Raw genomic sequence first — 25,447 nt, forward strand, 5'->3', positions numbered from 1 at the left:
TGTTGTTGAATATCTCGTGGACTTGGGTCACAACGCCTGGAAGCACAGCAGCCACTTGCTGAGAAACCAAGGCTGCGATTTCTTCAATAGTGAAAGATTATGCTTCACGTCGAGGAGGCATTGTCTAATAAGGACATAAGAGAAACGAGTGAGGTTGAAAAGCAAAAGAGGTATTGAAAATACCGTCAAAATACCAGAAAGGCGATCATTTGTTCGTTACCCCGAACAAACAAACGACACGGGGAGACTAATCAAAGTAAATGGATCAAAAATAATGCATCGCCGAAGACATGCTCGCCTATAAGTGGACACTCACCCCAACCGTTCCCAGGTAAGAGTGACTGGTCCGATACTGCGGATTTGTACGAACACTCTAGCCTTAGACAGAACACTCAAAGTACAGGCACCCACTCTTCCAGTTTGCACGTGTTCACACTATTTAGACCCAAACTTTGACGAGATTTTGAAAACTCAATAGGGTTCAAAACCATATAACAGAGGGTTCAAAACCTAGTAATCAATCATCCTAGAACAGATGATTAGTTTTCAAAGCGGATTCGAACTTAGCGTTCCCATTGTGGTTATCACCTAAGGATAGGTGACGGTATTGTTTTAAAATCTAAACGCAAGAAACTTGCGTTACGGTCCTAAAAGTTATAGTCTAGGTCAAAGCATTACTAATAACCTAATTCCCTATAACCATTGGCTCTGATACCAACTTTCTTCTGTCACACCCCGACCACGTAGGACAACAAACCGTGGCGGAAACGTCAGGGAGTGTTGTAACAAAAGCTATCGTTTCACAACCATGGATACAAAAAGTGTTTCGTTTTATTGATATAATTAAACATTGCATTGTCTTAACATAGAATAAACAAGTTTTACATCGTCTATCACTATTATTATGTCACTAAGGCCTCGTCCAGATCCTATGTGACGCATGCATCCTAGTAGTCATTCAAGCATCAACACCTGAAACATATGTAAAAACTTAGTCAGCAAAGAAATGCTGGCGAGTACATAGGTTTTATAGGAGTGTCGAATTCATGGCTAGTTTAAGTGTTGCAATACTTTATTAAAAAGTTTGTTTTGAAAAGAGTATAATATTGCAACTTAATTAACCAACTTAAATCAAGCGGGTTATAGTTTATAAAACCTCGTAGCCATGATTCTTAACCCAAAAACATTTGCTTTAGAAAACCAACTTGTAAAACATCTTGTAAAAACTCGTTAAAAACTCATATAGTTTATATCTCTTAGAAAAACATCGTTGTGTGACATCGTTTCAAAATCGTTTACCCAAGTGAACTAAATAACGCCACGATATGTAATATGAGGAAAACACTTATATATAAGAAGTACCAATGGCGTATCTACCATGTTTTCACCATATTACACCCGTCTCGTTATCTAAACACTTAACCAAAAACCAATCGTTTATCGAAATCATTTAACATCGTTTCCAAATCGTTCCCAAATCGTTTACTCGTTCCCAAATTGTTTCCAATCATTCCCAATCGTTTACTCGTTTCCAAATCGTTTAAATCGTCATCGTTTTAATTGTGAAAAACTTATATATGGTCGTCTCGTTAATAACATTCAAACCTTTGTGACTCGTCCATCGTTCAACTCGTTCTCGTATTAAGAAACCACCAAAGGGTAAGTTAACAAGCATCAGATTCAGTCGCTACCCACAACCCCCACACATAACCATGGGTGTAGTAAAGTAACCGGATTTGTCAGATCCTATGGTACCATAACCTAATACTGGTCGGCTTGATCAATGCTAATGAATGTCATTCGTTATGTAACTACAACCAACAAGTTTGTTCACTTTATCGAAATCGTTCTTAGTTTAGTAAAAATCGTTTGAAATCCTCGTTTAAACTTGAAAACATTTCGTACATATGAATCACCCCAAAACATTTAAAAACGGTAAAATAGGGGAACTATGTACTCACATGTAGTGCAAAGTATCCTTGATCAAATAGAACTTCAACAACTCGAGCAAACCAGAGAAATCAAGTAGCTCCTAGTAATCGAACCACTAGTCAAACCATAGACGCCTAAATCGGAAGATCGGACAGAATGAGGTCTTGTAAACCAAATGAGTGTTGGAACTCATGTGATATGGTTTAACAAAGCCTACATCCTAAATCGGAACCTAACCTAAGTGCTTTCGACCCATCGCGACCCAGTAAGGTAGCTTACGCTACTTTAACGCGTCGTGCACGCAAAAGCGCGTTCGAGACGTCTAACTTGTCCTATGACATGTATTATATGCCCATACATGTTTAATTATGTTACATAATCAGTTACGTGTCAAAAGTTTAAGTTACATATGCTTAATTACCAATTATGTATGAAAAGGGTATTTTGGTAATTTACCAAGGGCACATAAACTACTTATCATGCGACTAATCAAACCTAAGTGACCATAAGGTATAACCCCGGAAGGTTATTCCCTACGCTACTATGGTCACTAAACGTGTTTGGTCGGATCCTAATGATCGACCAAACGGGTCGTGTTCGAAAGTCTAAGCGGGTGTTTAGTCCGCTTGACTTACGACTCTACATAAGCACTAAACTAACAAGTGACGAGCTAAACATGTCGAAACATGTTTAGTTAAGTTAGAAAACAGGTTTTGATATCAAAACAAACGGTTTTGACATCCTAGAGTAGTTTGGTTACAAAATACGCGAGAAAACGCATTTTGGCCGAAACTACGACTCGTCACTGAGCCTAGATAACGTGGTAATCAGTAGGTATAGTCACTAGGGACTATAACCATCGTGATTACGCTCACGTTATGAAGTTCAAACGAACTTCGCGTTGACCATAAACTGGTCAAAGCAGAATGTCAAACACAGTTTGACTTTAACGATAGAAACGAACAAAAAACGCGAAAGAATACTTACAGAAGGTCCCCGCAAGATTCGAACCCGATTCACTCTCAGGTAGGAAGCACAAACTTCCACTTAGAGAGTGTAGAAACGGATTCAAATGTGAGGGAAATGAGTGAAGGGTGGGGGGTATTTATAGGATTTTCACAACCGTTAGGATCGTTCCTCGTAAATCGAGCTTGAATCTCATCCTTACACTTGGACCCAAGGTATTAGAATACAATGGGAATATGAAAACCATCAAAGTTTGCCCATAGAATGCTAAAAAACCAGGTGCAAGTATGAGGAACAGCTGGATCAAGCTGTTTGCAACATTCTGCTGATCTGGGGAGGCTTTACGGATCGTATGAGGTCCCTTACGGTCCGTAAGGACCTTTGGTGCTGGCAATAACTTTCAGCAACTGGCAGAACAGGCCCCTGCACCTCCAAACTTGATTTTTAAGCATTTTTGGCACGTTTAAACCCCGTTAACCCCATTTTAAGGCTCTAAAATGAAGTTAAAGTATAGGGAACTTAAAATGTGCTCAAAAATATCTCGGATGTCGGCTCGTTTGGTCGTACGATTGCGTTGTTCGGTTAATTACGACGGGAGTCGTAACGAACGCAAAAAGGATCCAAATTGCGCGACGAATGGATTTTTATTATGCCAAACACTAAAACATAATATTTTAATGCTTACATAAATTTTTGGATGTCCGGATGTATTCAGAACGTAAGATATGCGCGAAAATGCAAACTTGTGCACTTTTTGACGTTTTTAGTCCCTATTGATCAATAAAGTTTATTTTAGCATACCGAACCCCTCAAAGTCTATTTCTAAGCTATGTAAAGGTTATTTAGGGTATGTTTAACTTATGATCAAGCTCCGGAGTGTTCGTTACTATACAAGTCGGTATAGTTTCGCAGTTTGACATAAATAGTCCCTGCGATAGAACAAGGTTGATTTTAACACACCGAACCATCCAAAACTTATTCTAAGTTATTTGGAGGTTATTTAAGGTATGTTAAGCCTATTTCACTATCCCGGAGTGTTTGTTGCATTAAACTGGTTATATTTACGCATTAGTGCGCGTATAACCTTCCAGAAAGCGATTTAGAGCTTGAAATTGGAATCGAATTGAATTATAAAATCACCAAACACAAATACACACAAAATAACACCAAAACACATATAATAACACCAAAGCACATTGTTTTATTAATAATCAACATTGTTTTATATCGTACATCGATTACAGAGCACAGTTGTCACAGTCTCCCCTACTTCAGGAAATTTCGTCCCGAAATTTTAACTAGAGGAAGCTTGTGAAAACAAATGTGGATATTTGGTCATCATCTGGTCCTTACGTTCCCAAGTAAATTCTGGGCCACGTTTGGACTCCCAACGAACTTTAACCAAATGAATCCGTTTGTCCTTCAACTGCTTGAATGTACGGTCCACTATCTCCACGGGTTTCTCGACAAAGTGCATCGTATCATCGATTCGGATCTCGTCGAGAGGAATGTGAAGATCAACGTCAACTAAACACTTTCGTAAGTTGGACACGTGAAAAGTCGGATGAACATTTCCAAGCTCTGGAGGCAGCTCTAGTCGATAGGCAACCTTCCCAATTCTTTCCACGATCTTGAATGGTCCCACATATCGAGGTGCAAGTTTTCCTTTCTTTCCAAATCTCACGACTCCTTTCCAAGGTGAAACCTTGAGCAGGACACGATCTCCGACTTGAAATTCTAAGGGCTTGCGTCGCATATCCGCATAACTCTTTTGACGGCTTCTAGCTGTCACAAGATTATCGCGAATTTTCTTGATTTTATCTGTTGTTTCTAGAACGAGCTCAGGTCCAGTAAGCTGAGCTTCACCAGTCTCGTTCCAACAGACAGGTGAATGACATTTTCGACCGTAGAGAGCTTCGAATGGTGCCATATTGATGCTAGAATGATAACTATTGTTGTAAGAGAACTCGATCATTGGCAGATGAGAATCCCAATTACCACCAAAGTCTATCACGCATGCTCTAAGCATATCCTCCAAAGTTTGAATCGTCCTCTCGGATTGTCCATCTGTTTGGGGATGATAAGCAGTGCTTAGATTTAGTTGGGTTCCCATAGCAGATTGCATGGTCTTCCAGAAATGAGATGAAAATCGAGCATTACGATCAGAAATGATATCCAACGGAACACCATGTCGAGATACAATCTCATCAACATAAATCTTTGCAAGTTTATCAGCAGATAGATCCTCGCGAATCGGAAGAAAATGAGCTGACTTCGTTAATCGGAAGAAAAGCTAACCAAATATTTAGAGATTGTCAAAGAATTGGCACTCTCTTTTGTTTCCTTTAGTTTGACACATGTACCAAGGGAAGAAAATACAGAAGTTGATGCATTGGCTAATTTACGATCATCTTTGAAGATCCCGGAGGATATAAATATACCCATTATCCATATCCTGGCTCCTGCCATCAAGGATCATGTGGCCATGGAAATAGGAGAGGATTCTGCAATTATCCCTAGTGAGGATACTCGATCTCATTCAAGATCCGGATCATGGATCTTGCCAATTATGAGATATTTACAACATGGAGAGATTCCTACAGGAGAAAACCCTAGGGCTTTCAAAATTAAGGTATCTCAATTCACAATTTTAAATAATATGTTGTATAAGCGATCTCTTGCAGGACCATATTTAAGATGCATTGAGGATCCTGAAATCCAAGAAGTTTTAAAAGACTTCCATGAAGGAGATTGTGGAAACCACACTGGGGGCAGGGCATTATTCTCAAGGATCCTGAGGACAGGATACTACTGGCCAACTATGAAAAGAGATGCTGTGGAATATGCTAAGAAGTGTGATCCTTGTCAGAGACACAACAATATCCTTCATCAGCCGGCTGAATTTTTACATCCTATATCCTCCTCTTGGCCATTTATGAGATGGGGCATGGATATAGTTGGTAAGCTCCCTAAGGCACCTGGTGGAAAAGTGTTCATGCTAGCTATTACTGATTACTTCTCCAAGTGGATAGAGGCTGAAGCTTTTGCCCAAGTCAGAGAAAAGGAAGTCATATCCTTCATTAAAAGAAATATTATAACTAGATTTGGTATTCCTTCTGAAATTATATGTGATAATGGTTCCCAATTTATTGGGGGCAGAACTACTAACTTTTGTGACAGCTGGGGGATTAAGATGATAACATCAACACCAGTCCACCCACAAGCTAATGGTCAGGCAGAATCATCCAACAAGATCATCATCAACAATCTAAAGAAGAAGCTTGGATCTAAAAAAGGGAAATGGGCAGAAGAACTACCTTATGTGCTTTGGGCTGATAGGACAACCCCCAAGAATGCTACAGGCCAGACTCTATTCTCTTTGGTGTTTGGGGCAGAATCAGTGATCCCTACAGAAATGGTGGTTCCAACTGCTAGAACAAGTATCCGTGATCTTGAGGAAAATGATGAGAACTTGGTTCAAGACCTGGATACTATTGAAGAAATCAGGGATTTAGCTAGGATAAGGATGGCCAGTTATCAACAAAGAATGGCTGGTGCTTACAACAAAAATGTCAGGATCAGGAAGTTTCAAATTCGTGATATGGTGTTAAGGAAAGCATTTCAGAATACCACCAATCCTGCTGATGGAAAATTGGCACCAAAATGGGAAGGCCCTTATTTGATTGAAGCTGAGGCAGGAAAGGGGGCATATCGATTGCTGACCATTGAAGGTGATTTGCTACCAAGAGCCTGGAATGCTGTCCACTTGAAGAAATATTTCATGTGAACAGGATCCTCGTAGAGCAGATGATCCTTACATTATGAGTATCCTTGAAGGATCCTTAAAGCACAGATGATCCTTACTTTGGTAATATCCTAATCTCAAACTATTTCATTTCCTTATTTTCTCATATAAGGATAAGGATCATTTGTCCTTTATCCACCTCTCACGTGATTCTGAGTTTTGAAAGTTCAGGTATCCTTAGCAAAATGTTGGTTATCCACAAAAGCAATTAGTTCCTTGGGTTTGACCCCAGTTATTTGGGCTTGACCCCAGTTCCGCCTGTAGCGCATGATGATCCTAGTATAGTTCATGGCAGTGGGACCAGTACTCGCTTTAGGGGCTGATAATTCCATTGTACTGGCTATACCTAGGATCCTACGTATAATGGTAGACGTATCATACATCCGTTCCTAAGGTTTCTAACGTTTTCACGTTAGCTAAGGTTTTGGCATTTTCATGTCACTAAGTTTGGATAGTCGCCAGTTAGGGCCATACTCCAGTTTACATACGATCCTTGGGCTTGTCCCCAGCTATCCTTGGGCTTGTCCCCAGTTATCCTTGGGCTTGTCCCCAGTTATCCTTGGGCTTGTCCCCAGTTGCTAACTTTTATCTTATATTGGCTTAGTCCCAAGTTATGCTCTATTTCAGGTCTTTGAAGTTAAACAACTAAGGATCCTTGCTCTATTTCAGGTCTTTGAAGTTAAACCACTAAGGATCCTTGATCCTTACTTCTTTCTAAGGTTTGTCTTATAGTTATCCTGGTTATGGTGTTAAGGATTAGGATCCTAACTTGGATCCTCAGGTATGATCCTTAACTATTTTAATTTTGTTCATTGTTTATTTGAATAACCCTTGTAATTTGACAACTGAACTTATGATCCTTAAAATATACTACTTTTTGGGATTTTTCAACTATAGGATATTTGATCCTGGATCATATACTAAATATTTTCAATATGACTTATCAAAAATTTCTTATTTAGACAAGTATATACCAAAACAATTGGAAATTAAAAAGACAAACAAGGATAACAACACAAGATAAGCCAAAAAAGGTTATAGTTATTTTATTAACAAAGATTAAACCACCAAAAGTTGTCAAGATTGCCAACCCACGTTTCTACCAGCAAAACGTGGCCCGTCCACATGGGTTGGCAATGGGTGTCCATTGTTTATGCGGTCTTAGCATGCAGGTAATTAAAAGGCGGCAGGATCACAATGGCTTCATCCCCCAAACAAAGGATCCCTCCACCATTTGCAATCCTACCTATTGTCTGAAGGATCCTGGATCCTTAACCCTAAAACTATTGTTCAAAGTACAAACCAACAATTGTTCAACAAAAACAACCATCAAACTAAAAAATTGGGCTCCGGCTATGTCTAGAAATTTCCATCATCGCCCAATCACGCAGCCTAAACCTTCGCTGCATCACCACCTCCGGCTCCACTTGCTTCACCACCTTGATCCTTGCCACTGCCTCCAGCCTCAATCGTCAGGATTTCTTCAGCCTCCTCTTCATCATCCAGCTCAGCCAGCCTTGCCTTCCAGCCTTCCACATCCCAGGTGCTCCTGTCAAAGTCAGGATCCTGAGCTTCCAAGGCCATTTGCAGTTTGGTCTTATACATCGCTATGGCGGCAGAGACTTTAGCATCCTCGGTGATCTCGTGCTTCTCGTAGTCAGCATTGATCAACACCTTACCCGTCTCATTTTTGGCATTCTGGAGATCCTTTTGGAGGTCGGCAATCTTGAGATCCTTTAGCAGTGCAACCTGTTGGAGGTCAGCAATCTTCCAATCCTGATCCTTAACGTGGCCAACATAATCCTCAATCTCAGCACATTTCTGCAAAGAGGATAAAGGACAGTTCAGGACCAGGTGATCCTTAAACAAGCATGATATACAAGCAGGGACAGTGATCCATACCTCATTGAAGTAGTCAAGGAATTGTTGGCGGATCAAGGGCAGACCTTGCAGATCCTCAGCTTCGGAGGCTTTTCTCTTCTTGCCTCCTCTTCCTTTGAGGGGTGCCTTGGGGATTGAAGCAGTTGGGCTGGCAGGAGTTTTCTTCTTGGAGGATCTGACATTGGCAAGATCAGTGACGCTGAATTTTGAGGTGGACTTTGAGGATTTTCCAGCACCTGCACAATCAAAACAAGATAAGTATCTTTATCCTACTTATATTTAACTGTTTATTTGAATTTTTAAACAGGATACTTACTTGACATCGTGACAGAACCTGAGGATACCTCTTGTGAATCCTGGGTGGTTGTCTTGAATGATCTTATTTCAGGATTGAGTCTTCTAAAGGCAGCAAGCCTCTCTTTGGCAGCAGGGGACAGTCTGAGGTGTGAGACGGTGATAGCTGCATAACAAAGAACAAAAGGGTGTTAGTGATTCTCATACAAAAGGAGACTGTTTGGTGATCCTTCTCAGGATCCTCTATCCTACCATGGGTGGCCCATTTTCTTGGTAGATCTTTTCCATTGGGAATGGTATCTCTTCTGACAAAAAAGAAACGCCATTTCCAATTAGTGTCGTTCTTGGTGGCCTTGAAGATTGGGTGTTCTTCACCAGGCTTTCGTTTGAACAAGTTCCGGTGGGAACCAAAGGTAGTGAGATCATACATCTCGCCTAGCTCTGACATTCCTAGGTTTATCCCCTCCTGCTCAATGATCCTTTCAAGGGTATACAAAACCCTCCAGATCATTGGCATGGCTTGGATATACGAGATGCCAGTTAGGGAGAAGAAGGACTGGGTAAAGGCCGGGAAAGGATAGGTGTATCCTATGGTGAACGGAGTAGCAGGGAAGGCAACCCATGATTCAGAAACGTGATCGCTCAGGGCAGTGGGATCGAAGGATTTAAATACGGTGTCTGCAGGAAAGCAATAGCGGATCCTATCGATCTGAGGATCGGTGAAACAGCAGCGTTCCTTTGCGGAATCTGTGATGATTCCTTGACTTTTGAAAGGGCTGTCTTTCTAGTGATCCTTAGCAGGAGAGCTCCGGAGCATCATTGTCAACGAGATGATGGGAAAAGAAATAAAACAGAGTAAGAGAAGGAAGAAGATGAAGGGAGAATACCTGTTTGATCTTCGGAAGAGATTATAAAGGGAGTATCTCTTAAATTTAAATGCTAATTGATCCTATCTCTATCTCCTATTTATAATCATGATCATGCAGGGTTGTCACTTCTGTGACGTCAGAATTGCAACGGATAGTTCGATTACAACGGCTATATATCCGTCAGTTAGTTGCAGATAAGATCAGTAAAATATAACTCGCCCATTTTACAAATTACTCCTTATATTTTGGGGGCAATTGTTAGGGGAGGATTTTCTAATAGCCCGTGATCCTCACTTGTTATCCTATTAGTGATCCTTACTTCTGTGACAGATAATGATCCTCAGAAGTGTTTCAGGATCAGGATCATGGATCACCCTAAGGATCCTTATACTAACGATTGTTCTCTTTGAATTTCGTATTGTTTTGCAGGAGTAACAAGTTGGACCTGGTCTTGGCAACGTTACTAAGGAATATTCCACGGCTATTTCGCACACGTTTGACTGGAAATGGACGTTGTGGAGAACGTGGGAGCATGGCACGAATTTCGGATAGTTTGTTAGGCTAGTTAACTTCTATTTTTAAAGGGGTAACGAGCTAGCTTTTAGAACACTTGGCTAATTTCAGCTACACACACTCGTACAACTGCACTCTTGAGCATTCAGCAAAACACTTAACAATTTTCACACATTTTTGCACGTAACACAGTAGTGATCCTTGTACCTAGCTCGTTACTATCCGAAGTTGTAAACATTTGTTGGTTAATTTGAAGCTGGTGATCTGTAGTTTCCATCACCCGAGGTTTTTTATGCCGGAGATCATTCAATGATCAAGGGCTTTTTCCTCGTATAAATCTTTGTGTCAATTGTGCAAATTACATCTAAGTGATCCTTATCATTGTTCCTCATTTCAAGCATCATACCCCGTAACAAAGAGTTTGGTTGCATTATCCTCATCACATTTTTCACCAAAACAATAATATTATTAGAAATCTTGCGAGTAGCAAGCACCAATTGTATGGAATCCTCAAAAAAGAAACATATTACAGTACATGGAGGCAATCTATCAGCCATACTACAATACAAACCCAAACTAAAGCGCCAAGACACAGCCAAAAAACTATTACAACTTATTTCGATCTATTTTTTTTACCCAAAGGATTGCGACGACTTTGACTTCTTCAATCACTTTTGACACCGATACTCACTGAAATACTTCTATAAAGTAAGTAATTAGTGTCATAATAGTCTCAGGAAAAATATCAAAAGGATAAAAGTGATGAAACTCCTTCAGCTACAGACTTAAATTAAAATTAACTGAAATGATAAAATAGTACCTGGATGCCACTCCTCTAGCAACAGACCTAAATTACAGAACGAAAACATAGGAAAGGTTTGAAATTGGCTTAACAATCTAAGTAGAAATTGATAAAGCTAAATTAAGTTAAGTTTTTTTTTCACGAATCATTCTAAATTTAACCACAAAAACTTAATAAAGATACACACAACGTATGACCAAAAAAACATTAGATTGATCATGCGTTACAAAAACGCCCAAGGAAAACAAAATCTATAATGTAAATATCCAAAATCACCGATGTCAAAAGCAAACAATACAATAAATGTATGAATAAATTAAAGACAATACATGTCACATGAAGAAGCTTAGTGTATTCAATGAGTTTGTAGATAATAGATGTTGTATCAGTCTGTATATATGATTTATCAATAAAAAGTACAACATACTCCTATTTCGCAAGAATATATGAAAAAACGATGTTAATTACACATATACCTTTCCAAATAGCAAAACAAATTGCTAGAGCACGGTTACTCGATCTCCTAGTTTCGCTTTCCGGACTTTAAAAAATAACAATAATGCGATCATTAGAGTAATAGAGTTTCTATTTACACTACACATATTCAGTTGATTTCCTCAAAAAGAATAGAATGAGCCAAATGCATAATCTTTTAAAAAAATTACTTCAGAGTTAGTTACTACAGTTATGTATTCGTAATTCGTTTTTTATTCTATGTGCCAGGGTACCGTCACTTATAAAAAAAGAAATCATGAAAGTAAAGTTGTATATACCTTATATGCCGGCAATACTGATGGTGTTTCAAGACGTGGTCGCTTGAATGCATTGATGTTTGAAAAGGAATGTCAAAATCTTCAAAAAGACCACGTAAGGCAGCAACAAACAAAGTAAAACCATGAGCCTATAATAATAGAAAGTTGTCCATACATTTCGGAACGGGTACCAAATTTCCCGAACCGAAATATTATCGGTACCCATACGACACCAACATTTAGATAGTAAAAATGCTCCATTTTTACTTCATTTAATATGTGTTTTAATGTTATTAATAAGGGCATATAGATAGATTTCTAATTGTAATTAATTAGCTAACTAATTAAAATTGTAACTCACTTTTAAATATATTATTTCAAGATAAAATAATTTAGGATGAAGACAATTTTCGACATTTGTAGGATAAATTTTAGTATGTGTAGGATAATTTCTTAAATGTGTATGATAAATTTAGATGAGCATACAAGTTTAATAGATATAATAGAATGCGAAATCTTTTACGCATAACCAGCACGTACACAGTGTAAAATGAAGCACGTAAGTTATCGACATGAACCTATCAATACCAATGACTGCGGGTTGACTGCGCAAGGCAGTTCGTAATACATATTCACCACTGTAAACCATGTAATTAATTGTCCTTAACAACCCCTGAGTGAACTGGTGCTGAGTCCAAACTATAGTACTATCGTTGCTAAGGCAGGTAGACAACAATCCATGTGTAAACATAACAAACAAGCATTCATTAAGTCACGTATATAATGCGGTAACGGTTAGCGTTAAAGTATTACGTAGTGTGTTCGATGTGATTTAGAATAAGTAGCGTATGTAACACCCAAAAGTGCGTAAAGCAAAAAGGGTTCGAGTATACTCACAGCGATGATGGATTGAAAGGAGCGCTAGGGTGAGTTTAGCCTGATCAGAACGATAGCATAAACGATAAGCGACACGTAAAAAGGTGCGATGTGTCAATGGATCGGACAACAATCCGATCGGATGGTAATCCGATCGGGTGGCCGGTCGACCGGGTGACAATCCGTTCGGATGGTCATCCTATCGGGTGACCATTCAATTGGATTGCTACCTCATTTGGGAAGGATGTGTTTGTGTTTGATGGCTTGTACTTTGAAGTTTTTGTCGTAGCATTTTGAAAACAGAGAAGTATCTCTACCCTTCAGGTCGATCGATCGAACGGTGGTTCGATCGGGTGACGATCCGATTGGTGGACACTTAGTGAGAACAAGTTCACAGCAGTTTGTCACTCGATCGGATAGCAATCCGATCGGGTGGCAATCCGTTTGTCTTGTTCATACATTAAACATGTTGAAAATTGTTTAAGTCCCCAAACATCACACGATCGGACGGTTTGATCGGATGGCAATCCGATCAGGTGGTAATCCGTTTCAACGTTCAGACCCTTTGAATAGTTTGAGAGATAGTTTAAGTATGGAACCAAGTGCAGTCCGATTGGACGGCCGGTCGATCGGGCGGCAATCCGATCGGGTGGCAATCCGTTTCCGGCGGTCTGATTGTCCTATCACTTGTTTATGTTTGAAGTGTTGTAGCTTTGAACGAGACGTTTTGACATCTTGCTTGAACAACAGGACCCTTATCTCGTCCCAAGTGACTTGGCCGAACAGGAATCACCTTAGTCCGAACAGTTCAATGTTCGAGTCGGTTGTTCATGTTCAAACCCGAAATCAACATCTCTCCCGGATAGAATTCAGATCTGGAACTGAGGCATCACTAAGAATGAGTAGAAGATCAGAACAAGCTCCGATTCATCGGGTTTGAGTGCATTGAGTGTAAAAGAGTTGAAAGAAAGTCAGAAACCATCTTTCAATCCTTTTCACGATGAATATGTTCAGATCTGTGTAAGATCTTTGTTTATTTATGTGGAAATCGTTCAGATCTAAGTTGTTCTTGGGGGATTGAAGCCAAAACATGAAGTTCATAAGAACACCATGATGACATCATCCTAGAACACCTTGAATCTAGTGATTTCACGGTTAAAAGTTAAGATTTAAAAGATAGAAAGGTGTAGGAGTGCGTGTAGATCAAGAAAGTACAAGATTTAGGTGGAAAACTTACAAGAATCGTGAGAAAACGAGAGAAATAGAGGCTGGAGCGAGCTGGTCGAGTGAGAGGCTGTCAACATCAAGTGATGTTGACATATGAGGGGTATTTATAAGGTTTCCCAAAATGGAAAGTGGGGGAAGTGGCTCGTCAATCGTGTGGCAGCTCGATCGAGTGGCAAGTCGATCGGGTGGCAGCCCGATCGGGTGGCCACTCGATTGGAGTGATCGGCGCGATGAGTTTTGCGATTTCGATTCGCGTGTAGAGCATTGCGATGCGATAGAGTTTCTCATTAAATTACTTTTAATCCCAACTACTATATCTAACATACAATCATCATAATTAACTTGCGTTTAGCGTTTGCGATTCGATTGCGATAGCGTTGCGATTGCGTTTCGATTAATCACCACACATAAACATAAATAAACATGCACAAGTAACACATAAAAAGCACACACACGTATAACAGTATCCAGAACGCATAATTCGAGTTGCCAATGCGATTACGATGCGATAAGCGATAAAACATGCGATAAACATCGATTAAGCCTCGATTATTAATAAGTACTCCACATAATACAACTAACGTAACAACACACATAGACTAACTACGAGTCAAAGACGTCAAAACAGGAATTGAGCAAGGAGAGACAGATCACAATTAGCAATCTTTTCTTCCTTTGACTTCAATCTTGACTTTGACTTTGACTTTCGAAACACGAGGTGTTTCAACCTCCCCTAGTTGAGGGAATTTCGTCCCGAAATTAGGCTGAAGCCGTAGCAAACAATTGCGGGTACTTCACCTTCATGTCGCTTTCGAGTTCCCAAGTGAACTCTGCGCCTCGTTTGCCTTCCTATCAGACCTTCACAATGGGAATGTGTGAGCGTCTGAGCTGCTTGGTTTGGCGGTCCATGATTTCGACAGGCTTCTCCACGAAGTGTAGTGTTTCGTTTACTTGAAGATCTTTCAGAGGTACGTACAGATCATGTTCAGCCAGGCACTTTCTGAGGTTCGAAATGTGGAAAGTCGGGTGGACGTTATTGAGTTCCTCCGGTAGTTCGAGTCTGTAAGCCACTTTTCCGATCATTTCCAGAATCATAAAGGGTCCAACATATCGAGGCGCTAGTTTCCCTTTCTTGCCGAATCTGACAACACCCTTCCAAGGTGATACCTTTAGGAGTACATGGTCGCTGATATGCGCAAAATGCAACATATAAATTACATCAAATGTGGCATAAAACTAACCCTTTTTTAGTACTAATGTTGGAAAAAGTGTGTTTTTGTCTTCCTTTTGTATTTTCAGGATTAAATGAGCTCAAATTAACAAAAGAAGCAATAAGACAGCAAAATCTAACATAAATACAAGAAAAGGAACAAAAGTTGAATGCTCGACCCCTCAACAGCATCTTCCCAAGCAAAACCAAGGACACAGAAGACTGAACACGCCCCGTGCTCAGCGAGCACGGGGCCGTGCCCAAGAAGCAGCAGAAAAGACAAACCTTTAGAAGCTTCTATTGCCCACCACGGGGCCGTGCCTAGCGGACACGGGGGCGTGGTCAGACTCCTGCAGGCGCATTTATTGTAATTGCGAATTACAATTAATGAGGAGAGAGACAAGGATGGACACGGGGCCGTGCCCAGCGGGCACGGGGCCGTGCCCGAGCTTCTGTTCAGCCTATAAATAGGAGTGCTTGAAGACATTCCAACTCATCCCTTGGCACACCACCTCTCTCACACTTCACCCACCACCCACCACCACCATAACACCATCATCCACCACCATCATCCATTGTCCATCATACAGTGTGTGAGTCGTCTCGGGATCCAGGATTGATCGTAAGAGTTCTTGACAATCAAAGGCCATGTTTGCCTAAGTCTCTTACATCACTTGGTAAAGACAAGTGTTTAGTGTAATACTTTTTATTTTTAATCTTTTGCACTTTTTAATTGGTTTTGTATTAATGACTTTAATTACTAGTTTCTTATGTTAAAGGTGATTCTTCCTTATCGTTTGTCCGTGGTGTCTTGGCATTATTTTACTGTCTATATAAAATAAAAGATTTTTTCACCATTCATATCTCCACGGTCTATATGGAGGTATGTTGGCTACCTGGTCGGGGGTTAAGGGAACGGTTTGGTAAGAGTCTTGTCGTTGTTCAGCATTTAGAGATCCTGCAAGGGACCTGGGTCAAATTTAGTAGGACCTCCTTCAATACCCAAAGGTATTGGATGGCGAGGGCCCAAACTCTTTGATCCCCTCATAAGTTAACTACTATTAAGACTTTAACCCAGCTATTTAGGACTGTATCCCTGCTGATTCAGACTACTTAGCTGAGGGTAACGTCGCCTTCAAAAGAGGGGCCTACCACATTATGCATTAATAACTTAATTAATTATCTTTCAATAATCCGACCCTTTCGGATTGTATCCTTGCTGACTCAAACTACTGGGTTGAAGGTAACGTCGCCTTCAAAAGAGGGGCCTACTACAATAACTAAGATAATCTCTTAAACAAGTGCAAAAGTGCGAAAATAATCAAAGGTTACACTAACACACGAGTCGGATCCAAGTGATTCATCTTGTCTATCTGTTTTTATTTTTATTTTTATTTTCAGCATTTTAGTTAGTTTTACTTTCTTAGTTTAAAAATCTTTTTCTAACATTTTGGTTTGATTAGACGTTGAGTATAAACCGGTACTAAAAGCTCTTGTGTCCTTGGACGACCTCGGTATCTTACCAACACTATACTACGTCCACGATGGATGCACTTGCCCATATGTATGTTTAGTGTTAGTAAATATCGTGTTTTATAAATTTAAAACTTGGCTAAAAGTGTAAAAAGGGCTTAAAATATATAACACCTTGCACACATCAAGTTTTTGGCGCCGTTGCCGGGGACACAAGGATTTTAAGAAAGTTAGGAATCAACGGCCTAATCATTTTTTTTATTTTCTTTTCAATTTTTAGGATTTTCTTATGTTTCAGCTTCTGCAGAACTCAGCACGGGCCGTGCCCGCTGAGTACGCCCCGTGCCCAATCTTTGGAACTGGCAATCCTGTTTTAAGTCAGTCAGTAAGCTGAACACGGGGCCGTGTCCATTCAACATACATCCGTGCCCAAGATTCAGTTGCTGAAAACAGAACCGTAAGATCCCGACGGTTGGTAAATTCTGACACAAAAATGAGTGATGACGATTTTTTTTACTTTCGGCACTCTTATGGTACATGGTGTCAATTATGTGGAGGCGGACATAAATAATTAGAATGTTATTTTCTAAACTATAAGCCCCACTATATAGACCCATCGTTTCCCTGTATCCTTAAGAGCGGCGAAAGTAAAAATAATCCTTATCTCTCCCTCGAAGGCGCCTAACCAGATATTTTAGGAGAAATGCTTCTTGATGAACTATTTAAACTAGAAGATCTGATTCTTAATTGGTTAAAAGAACTTAGGATGGATTTTCTAAATTCATCTCAAGACAATAACCAAGAAGAAGTGTTGGGATCGCATTCAAACAACCTCGTTGCTCCCGATAATACCTTCGACTCTAGCAAAGACTTGGACGATAGTCGTCCCTGTGTCGATTGTGCCGTGAAGGACTTGCCATCGACTTCGTTCGATGCATACATAGACCTGAGCGATTCGGCATACACCTTCTTTAACGAGAGCCCGGAAAAGGGTTGGACTTGTCCACCTACATATAGCATAGGAATCACCCTCACCGACAACCTCTTGCGTTTTCGTCTTAACCTAGGTCAATTAAGGTATCTTAGGCACTTTGGGGTTTGTTCCGTCCAGTAAGGAACCACCCGATCCGGATAAGTTCCTTAGAAATAGACAAACTTCATAAACAGCCCTTCGACACGGGGCCGTGTCCAGCCAACACGCCTCCGTGTCCACCAAAAGATTCCCTTCTGACTTTTACGTCAGAATACGGACAAACTGTGTCAGGATCCTACCTGCACACGGGGCCGTGTCCAGCCAACACGGGGCCGTGTCTAGCGCGCTGTCGTTTTCTATAAATACAGCCAAGAATTCTGCACATTTGGACCATCTAGGGACAGAGATTTGAAGGGATCTTCTCTCCTACCATCCTAGGTATGTTCTAAAAGAAGTTTCCAACAACCATCTTGTGCTTTCCTCTTTTACCCATTTCCTTCTTCTTCATCTTTCTCCATAAACCTCCATTAAAGCTTAAAGTTTCAAGCTTTGATGAAGGGATTATTGAGTTTTGTTCAAGAAATCTTGTTAAAAACAAGTTAAACAACATGGTTTTAGGTTAATATTGCTCAACCGGGCTTCATAAGTTAGAGGAATAACTTAAAACTTCAAAATTTCTTGTTACAAAATTCTGCAGAAAGATGAACACGGGGCCGTGCTCAATGAGCACGGGGCCGTGTCCAATGTACTGTTTCATAAAATAAGCTGTTTTCGGTTTATTTTCGTAGAATGTCAAGTGAAAATAGTGGATCATCTTCCGTGCATTCAACAAACAGTAGAAGAGGAAGGAGGCCTTCCATTGAAGCTACCCTTATACACTACGTCATGGCACTTCGGGAAGCTCTCGATGAGATGACTTCGGTTGAGGAAATCCTAATTGACCGTATCAATTTTCTTACGGTGGGGCTGGAAAATAGTTTTCAAGAAATTAACCTATTGCACCAAAGGTTAAACATTCTTGTAACACCTCCAATGGAACCCGTCCTCCCTCAAGAGGATTGGAACCTAGCACTTGGAGTCAACAACCCGACCGGATGGGATGACATTCCAGCGGAACCTCCCCTTGAAGATCTACAAGAAGGCCCGGTGGAAGTTGCACCTCCTCAAACCGACGTTAACGAGCCCTCTTTTCTCCTCCCAAGGGAAATAGAGGAGTGGCTCGCCGACATATGAGGAGTCCATGCCCGGAAGAAGGAGTTCTATGAAGCCTCAACCAACCAAGACTATTAGCTTCTTGGAAATTTTGCTAATTAAAATAACTTGTAGGCTAGAACTCCATGGTTTATGCTTCTTGTGCTTACTTATCTAACTTAGTAATATTTAGGACTATGTAATCCTCTCTATGATTTTTAATGAATGGATGGTTTTAAGGTTTGGATGGTGTTGTAATAAATAAAACACACTCTGGATGGTGAAGGATAACAAGGGAAACAAGAAACATAGCCCTATGCACTAAAACAGAGCAATCCGACAACAATCTCCCATTACAGTAGGCTCAGCACGGACCGTGTCCACCCAACACGGCCCCATGCTGCACAATCTGCAGCAATTCGCCCAGTTCAAGTAACTGGACACGGGGCCGTGTTCACCGAACACGCCCCCGTGCCCAGGCTTCTGTTTCTTTTCTTAAATTTTTGTCACTATCACCTGAACACGGGGCCGTGCCCGGTCCCCACGGGGCCGTGTCCAGACTGCCAGTAACATAAAATTATGCTTTTAACACAATTTTACACATTCAATCAACCTAAAAACTTATTTTTGGGACACATTGAGGACAATGTGTAATTTAAGTGTGGGGGGGATGCTAAAACCTTGAATTTTGAAAGTCCTAATAACAAGCCTTACACAAAACTCTATTGGAACCGCTAATCACCCCAAATTTTTTCCAAAAATTTTCATTTTTTTACTTGTCTAAGTTTAAGTTGGGAATTCAAGTCTTAATAAGGTTATATTTTTACAAATTTACAACCGATAGCGTCGTGATAAAAAGAACCAACACAAGAAAATTACGAAAAGGCATGACAAACTTAGTTAAAATACGATTATATATACTTGATCACATAAAAACCCTTTTCCCACAAAAGTGAGTTTTGAGCCTTTAACGAGCATACAAATATATATATCTTTACACTAAATGCTCATTTTTCGTTTCTTGTGTGAATAGCCGCTTGGTTCATACGACTCTAGAACTTGCCACAACAATACATTCCCCGTCCTTACCAACTTAAACCCGAGTAAGTAAATGATAGAGGCATTAGGACTAACCCTTTTTTCATTCTACACCATTATTTTTCTTTTTTTTATCACCTACCCAAAATCTCCTCTAGTTAACCCTTTTGAGCCTAAACCTTTTCATTTCGTAATCCAAAACAACCCTTTTTACCCACCTAAACCTTTTTATTTTATTTTTTTAGTAACAACGTTTGGTTCTCTTATGACTTTGAATATATATATATATATATATATATATATATATATATATATATATATATATATATATCGATGAAGCCAAATAAACAAACAAAGTTTATCAAATCTCTTTGTTTGAACAATCTATCGAAATAAAATAAAAATATGAAAAATAAAAAAGTCTTTCAAACCAACGTTTGTTACGCCTTTCGCCCTTTTACTAACCACTAACCCAACTACCCACCTTTAGCCCAAGCCAAAAAAAAAAAAAGAAAAAAAACCCATAAAGTCCTCTTGATATTTACAAAGGTATATAGTTAAAAAGGAGGAGGATTGATTGCTTGGCAACCTTATGGTAGAAGTAAGTTCCATGCCGCTCTCGAGTGATTCACTAAAAATACACCTTTGGCCGAGTGTTGAGTGATCTCCCGTGAGGTATGTGAACTTGTATATATATGAGATTTTAAAAAAGGTATCTTATGCCCAAATAAGTAATTTATCTTAAAGAATGTTCTTAATAAATCATGCCGAATAGGATTGTAAATAAATAAAAATAAAAACCTCAATAAAGAATCTTGGAAATCCCGACGCTCTATGACAAGTCCAAAAACCTTCTCTTCTACCCATACCATTTGGGAGTGAATAAAGCCACATTATAAAGAGTTTTGCTAGAGGACAAGCAAAGATTCTAGTGTGGGGGTATTTGATATGCGCAAAATGCAACATATAAATTATATCAAATGTGTCATAAAACTAACCCTTTTTTAGTACTAATGTTGGAAAAAGTGTGTTTTTGTCTTCCTTTTGTATTTTCAGGATTAAATGAGCTCAAATTAACAAAAGAAGCAATAAGACAGCAAAATCTAACATAAATACAAGAAAAGGAACAAAAGTGGAATGCCCGGCCCCTCAACAGCATCTTCCCAAGCAAAACCAAGGACACAGAAGACTGAACACGCCCCGTGCTCAGCGAGCACGGGGCCGTGCCCAAGAAGCAGCAGAAAAGACAAACCTTTAGAAGCTTCTATTGCCCACCACGGGGTCGTGCCCAGTGGACACGGGGGCGTGGTCAGACTCCTGCAGGCGCATTTATTGTAATTGCGAATTACAATTAATGAGGAGAGAGACAAGGATGGACACGGGGCCGTGCCCGAGCTTCTGTTTAGCCTATAAATAGGAGTGCTTGGAGACATTTCAACTCATCCCTTGGCACACCACCTCTCTCACACTTTACCCACCAACCACCACCACCATAACACCATCATCCACCACCATCATAGAGTGTGTGAGTCGTCTCGGGATCCAAGATTGATCGTAAGAGTTCTTGACAATCAAAGGCCATGTTTGCCTAAGTCTCTTACATCACTTGGTGAAGACAAGTGTTTAGTGTAATACGTTTTATTTTTAATCTTTTGCACTTTTTAATTGGTTTTGTATTAATGAGTTTAATTACTAGTTTCTTATGTTGAAGGTGATTCTTCCTTATCGTTTGTCCGTGGTGTCTTGGCATTATTTTACTGTCTATATAAAATAAAAGATTTTCACCATTCATATCTCCACGGTCTATATGGAGGTATGTTGGCTACCTCGTCGGGGGTTAAGGGAACGGTTTGGTAAGAGTCTTGCCGTTGTTCAGCGTTTAGAGATCCTGCAAGGGACCTGGGTCAAATTTAGTAGGACCTCCTTCAATACCCAATGGTATTGGATGGCGGGGGTCCAAACTCTTTGATCCCCTCATAAGTTAACTACTATTAAAACTTTAACCCATCTATTTAGGGCTGTATCCCTGCTGACTCAGACTACTTAGCTGAGGGTAACGTCGCCTTCAAAAGAGGGGCCTACCACATTATGCATTAATAACTTAATTAATTATCTTTCAATAATCCGACCCTTTAGGATTGTATCCTTGCTGACTCAAACTACTGGGTTGAGGGTAACGTCGCCTTCAAAAGAGGGGCCTACAGTAATAACTAAGATAATCTCTTAAACAAGTGCAAAAGTGCGAAAATAATCAAAGGTTACACTAACACATGAGTCGGATCCAAGTGATTCATCTTGTCTATCTGTTTTTATTTTTATTTTTATTTTCAGCATTTTAGTTAGTTTTATTTTCTTACTTTAAAAATCTTTTTCTATCATTTTGGTTTGATTAGACGTTGAGGATAAACCGGTACTAAAAGCTCTTGTGTCCTTGGACGACCTCGGTATCTTACCAACACTATATTACGTCCACGATGGGTGCACTTGCCCATATGTGTGTTTAGTGTTAGTAAATATCGTGTTTTATAAATGTAAAACTTGGCTAAAAGTGTAAAAAGGGCTTAAAATATACATCCAAATTATAACACACTTCACGCACATCAGTCGCCAACGTCAAATTCAAGGGGCTTGCGTCGTCTATCGGCGTAACTCTTTTGACGACTCTGAGCTTTCAGCAGGTTGTCTCGAATTCGGAGGATTTTGTCAGTCGTTTCTTGCAGTAGCTCAGGACCGGTTAGTTGCGAGTGCCCGATCTCGTGCCATACAATAGGCGATCGACATTTTCTTCCGTATAATGCCTCAAACGGTGCCATTTGAATGCTGGAATGATAACTGTTATTGTAAGAGAATTCGACTAAAGGTAGGTAAGCATCCCAAGTAGCACCGAAATCTATGACGCACGAACGGAGCATGTCTTCAAGGGTATGAATCGTTCTTTCAGTCTAACCGTCAGTTTGGGGATGAAAAGCGGTACTTAGATTAAGCGTAGTACCGAGAGCGGTTTGAAACGTTTCCCAGAGATGCAAGGTAAACCGAGCGTCGCGGTCAGAGATGATGTCGCGAGGCGTCCCATGTCGACAAATGATCTCATTGGTGTAGATCCGGGCTAATCTTTCTACCTTGTAGTTTTCTCGTATTGGAAGGAAATGAGCAGATTTGGTCAAACGGTCAACGACACCCCAGATGCTGTCGTGACTTGATGGCGTGCGCGGAAGTTTCGTTATGAAGTCCATAGCATTACTTTCCCACTTCCACATAGGGATCGCAGGTTGTTCAAGTAAGCCAGAGGGTCTTTGATGCTCGGCCTTGACTTTCGAGCAAGTCAGGCACTTCCCAACATAGAGAGCGATATCTCTCTTCATGCCCGGCCACCAGTACTTGTAGCGAAGGTCCTGGAACATTTTATCGGCACCGGGATGAATAGAATATCGAGATTTGTGGGCTTCGTCCATCAGAATCCATCGTAAATCTGTCCGCTTAGGGATCCAGATTCGGTCTAGATAATGGAATATCCCATTCAACTTATTCACTAGATGGGCTCCATCGTGGTAGATTTTTTCCTTCTTTAAAGTTTGCTCGGTAAAACAAGCATGTTGGGCTTCGCGGATGAGGGTTTTGAGATGATGCTGGGTGGGAACATTATGGGTGCTATGCAGATAGCTTCGTCTGCTGAGAGCGTCGGCAACGACATTTGCTTTGCCAGGATGGTAACGAATCTCACAGTCGTATTCGTTGAGAAGTTCTACCCATCGACGTTGACGCATATTAAGCTCTTTCTGGCTGAAGATGTGTTGTAGACTCCTATGATCTATGAAGATCGTAAACTTGGTACCATACAGGTAGTGTCGCTAAATCTTTAATGCAAAAACAACTACGCCTAGCTCGAGGTCATGGGTTGTATAGTTCTTCTCGTGGATCTTAAGCTGACGAGATGCGTAAGCGATAACCTTGTCCCGCTGCATGAGAACACAACCAAGACCAAGGTTCGAGGCATCGCAATAGACAATAAAGTCGTCGTTTCCGTCGGGTAAAGCAAGGACAGGAGCATTGCAAAGCATATGCTTGAGGGTTTGGAAGGTAGACTCATGTTCAATTCCCCAAACAAAGGATCTGTCTTTATGCGTGAGGGAAGTAAGCGGCATGGCGATTTTAGAGAACCCTTCGATAAATCGACGATAATAGCCCGCTAGTCCGAGAAAAGAACGGACTTCAGACGGGTTCTTTGGTGTAACCCAACTCTTAACAGCTTTAATCTTCGCTGGATCGACATGAATACCTTGACTATTGACAATATGACCGAGGAATTGAACCTCCTCCAACCAAAATTCGCACTTGGAGAACTTGGCATAGAGTCGATTCCCCTGGAGTAGCTCGAGAACCAAAAATAGATGCTGTGCGTGTTCGGTTTTCGACTTGGAATAGATTAGGATATCATCGATAAACACGATGACGAAGTGGTCAAGAAAAGGTTTACACACGCGATTCATCAGATCCATGAAAACCGCGGGTGCGTTGGTTAAACCAAAAGGCATAACAACGAACTCATAGTGGCCGTAACGAGTGCGAAAAGCGGTTTTGGGTATATCGTCCTCTTGAATGCGTAGCTGGTGATAGCCTGAGCGTAGATCGATCTTAGAGAAACATGTAGCACCTTGCAACTGGTCAAACAAATCATCGATTCGAGGCAGGGGATAGCGATTCTTGATTGTTAACTTATTCAATTCCCTGTAGTCGATGCACATCCAGAACGACCCATCCTTCTTTTTGACGAAAAGGACCGGCGCGCCCCACGAAGAGGTGCTCGGGCGAATGAAGCCTTTATCAAGTAATTTCTGGAGCTAACTCGAGAGTTCACGCATTTCGGACAGGGCGAGTCGATAAGGAGCTTTAGCAATAGGGTTGGCTCCAGGAATGAGGTCGATACGAAAGTCGATATCACGACTTCGTGGTAAACCGGGAAGTTCATCGGGAAAAACGTTAGGAAATTCACATACAACAGGCACTTGATCGACTGCCTTAACTTCCTTTTTCTCCGCTACTACAATGTGTGCCGAGAAGGCTTGGTATTCCTTGCGGAGATACTTGCTAGCTTGGACACATGACATGAGTTTGAGACCCTTCAAAGGAGTTTCATCATAAACACAACTGGTCACCATTCGCGAGCGAGAATCGAATCATCTTATCAAAGCACACAACTTCAGCACGGTTTTCACGAAGAAAGTCCATACCTACTATGACGTCAAAACTTCCGAGTTGCATCGGAATAAGATCAATAGGGAAAACGTGATTGTTGAGTTCAAGAGTACAATCACGAAGAACGGAGTTCACAGCGATGGTTCTTCCGGTGGCAACTTCAACATCGAACGTCGAGGGGAGATGGGAGCGCTTACGATTAAGGAGCTCCTCGAACTCAAACGATACAAAACAGTTATCGGCTCCAGTATCAAACAAACACGAAGAATAAATACCATTCACAAGGAACGTACCATTGACCACATTGTTGTCAGCCTTGGCCTGGCGCACATTGATGTTGAAGGTTCTGGCGCGAGCTGCTTGTTGTTGGTGTTGTTGCTGTTGAGGCTGTTGCTGCTGCTGTTGCTTGCTGTTGTTGCTGGGGCTGCTGCTGTTGTGGCTCTTGCTTCACA

This window comes from Helianthus annuus, chromosome 11 (assembly GCF_002127325.2).
Source record: "Helianthus annuus cultivar XRQ/B chromosome 11, HanXRQr2.0-SUNRISE, whole genome shotgun sequence".
Lineage (NCBI taxonomy): Eukaryota > Viridiplantae > Streptophyta > Magnoliopsida > Asterales > Asteraceae > Helianthus > Helianthus annuus.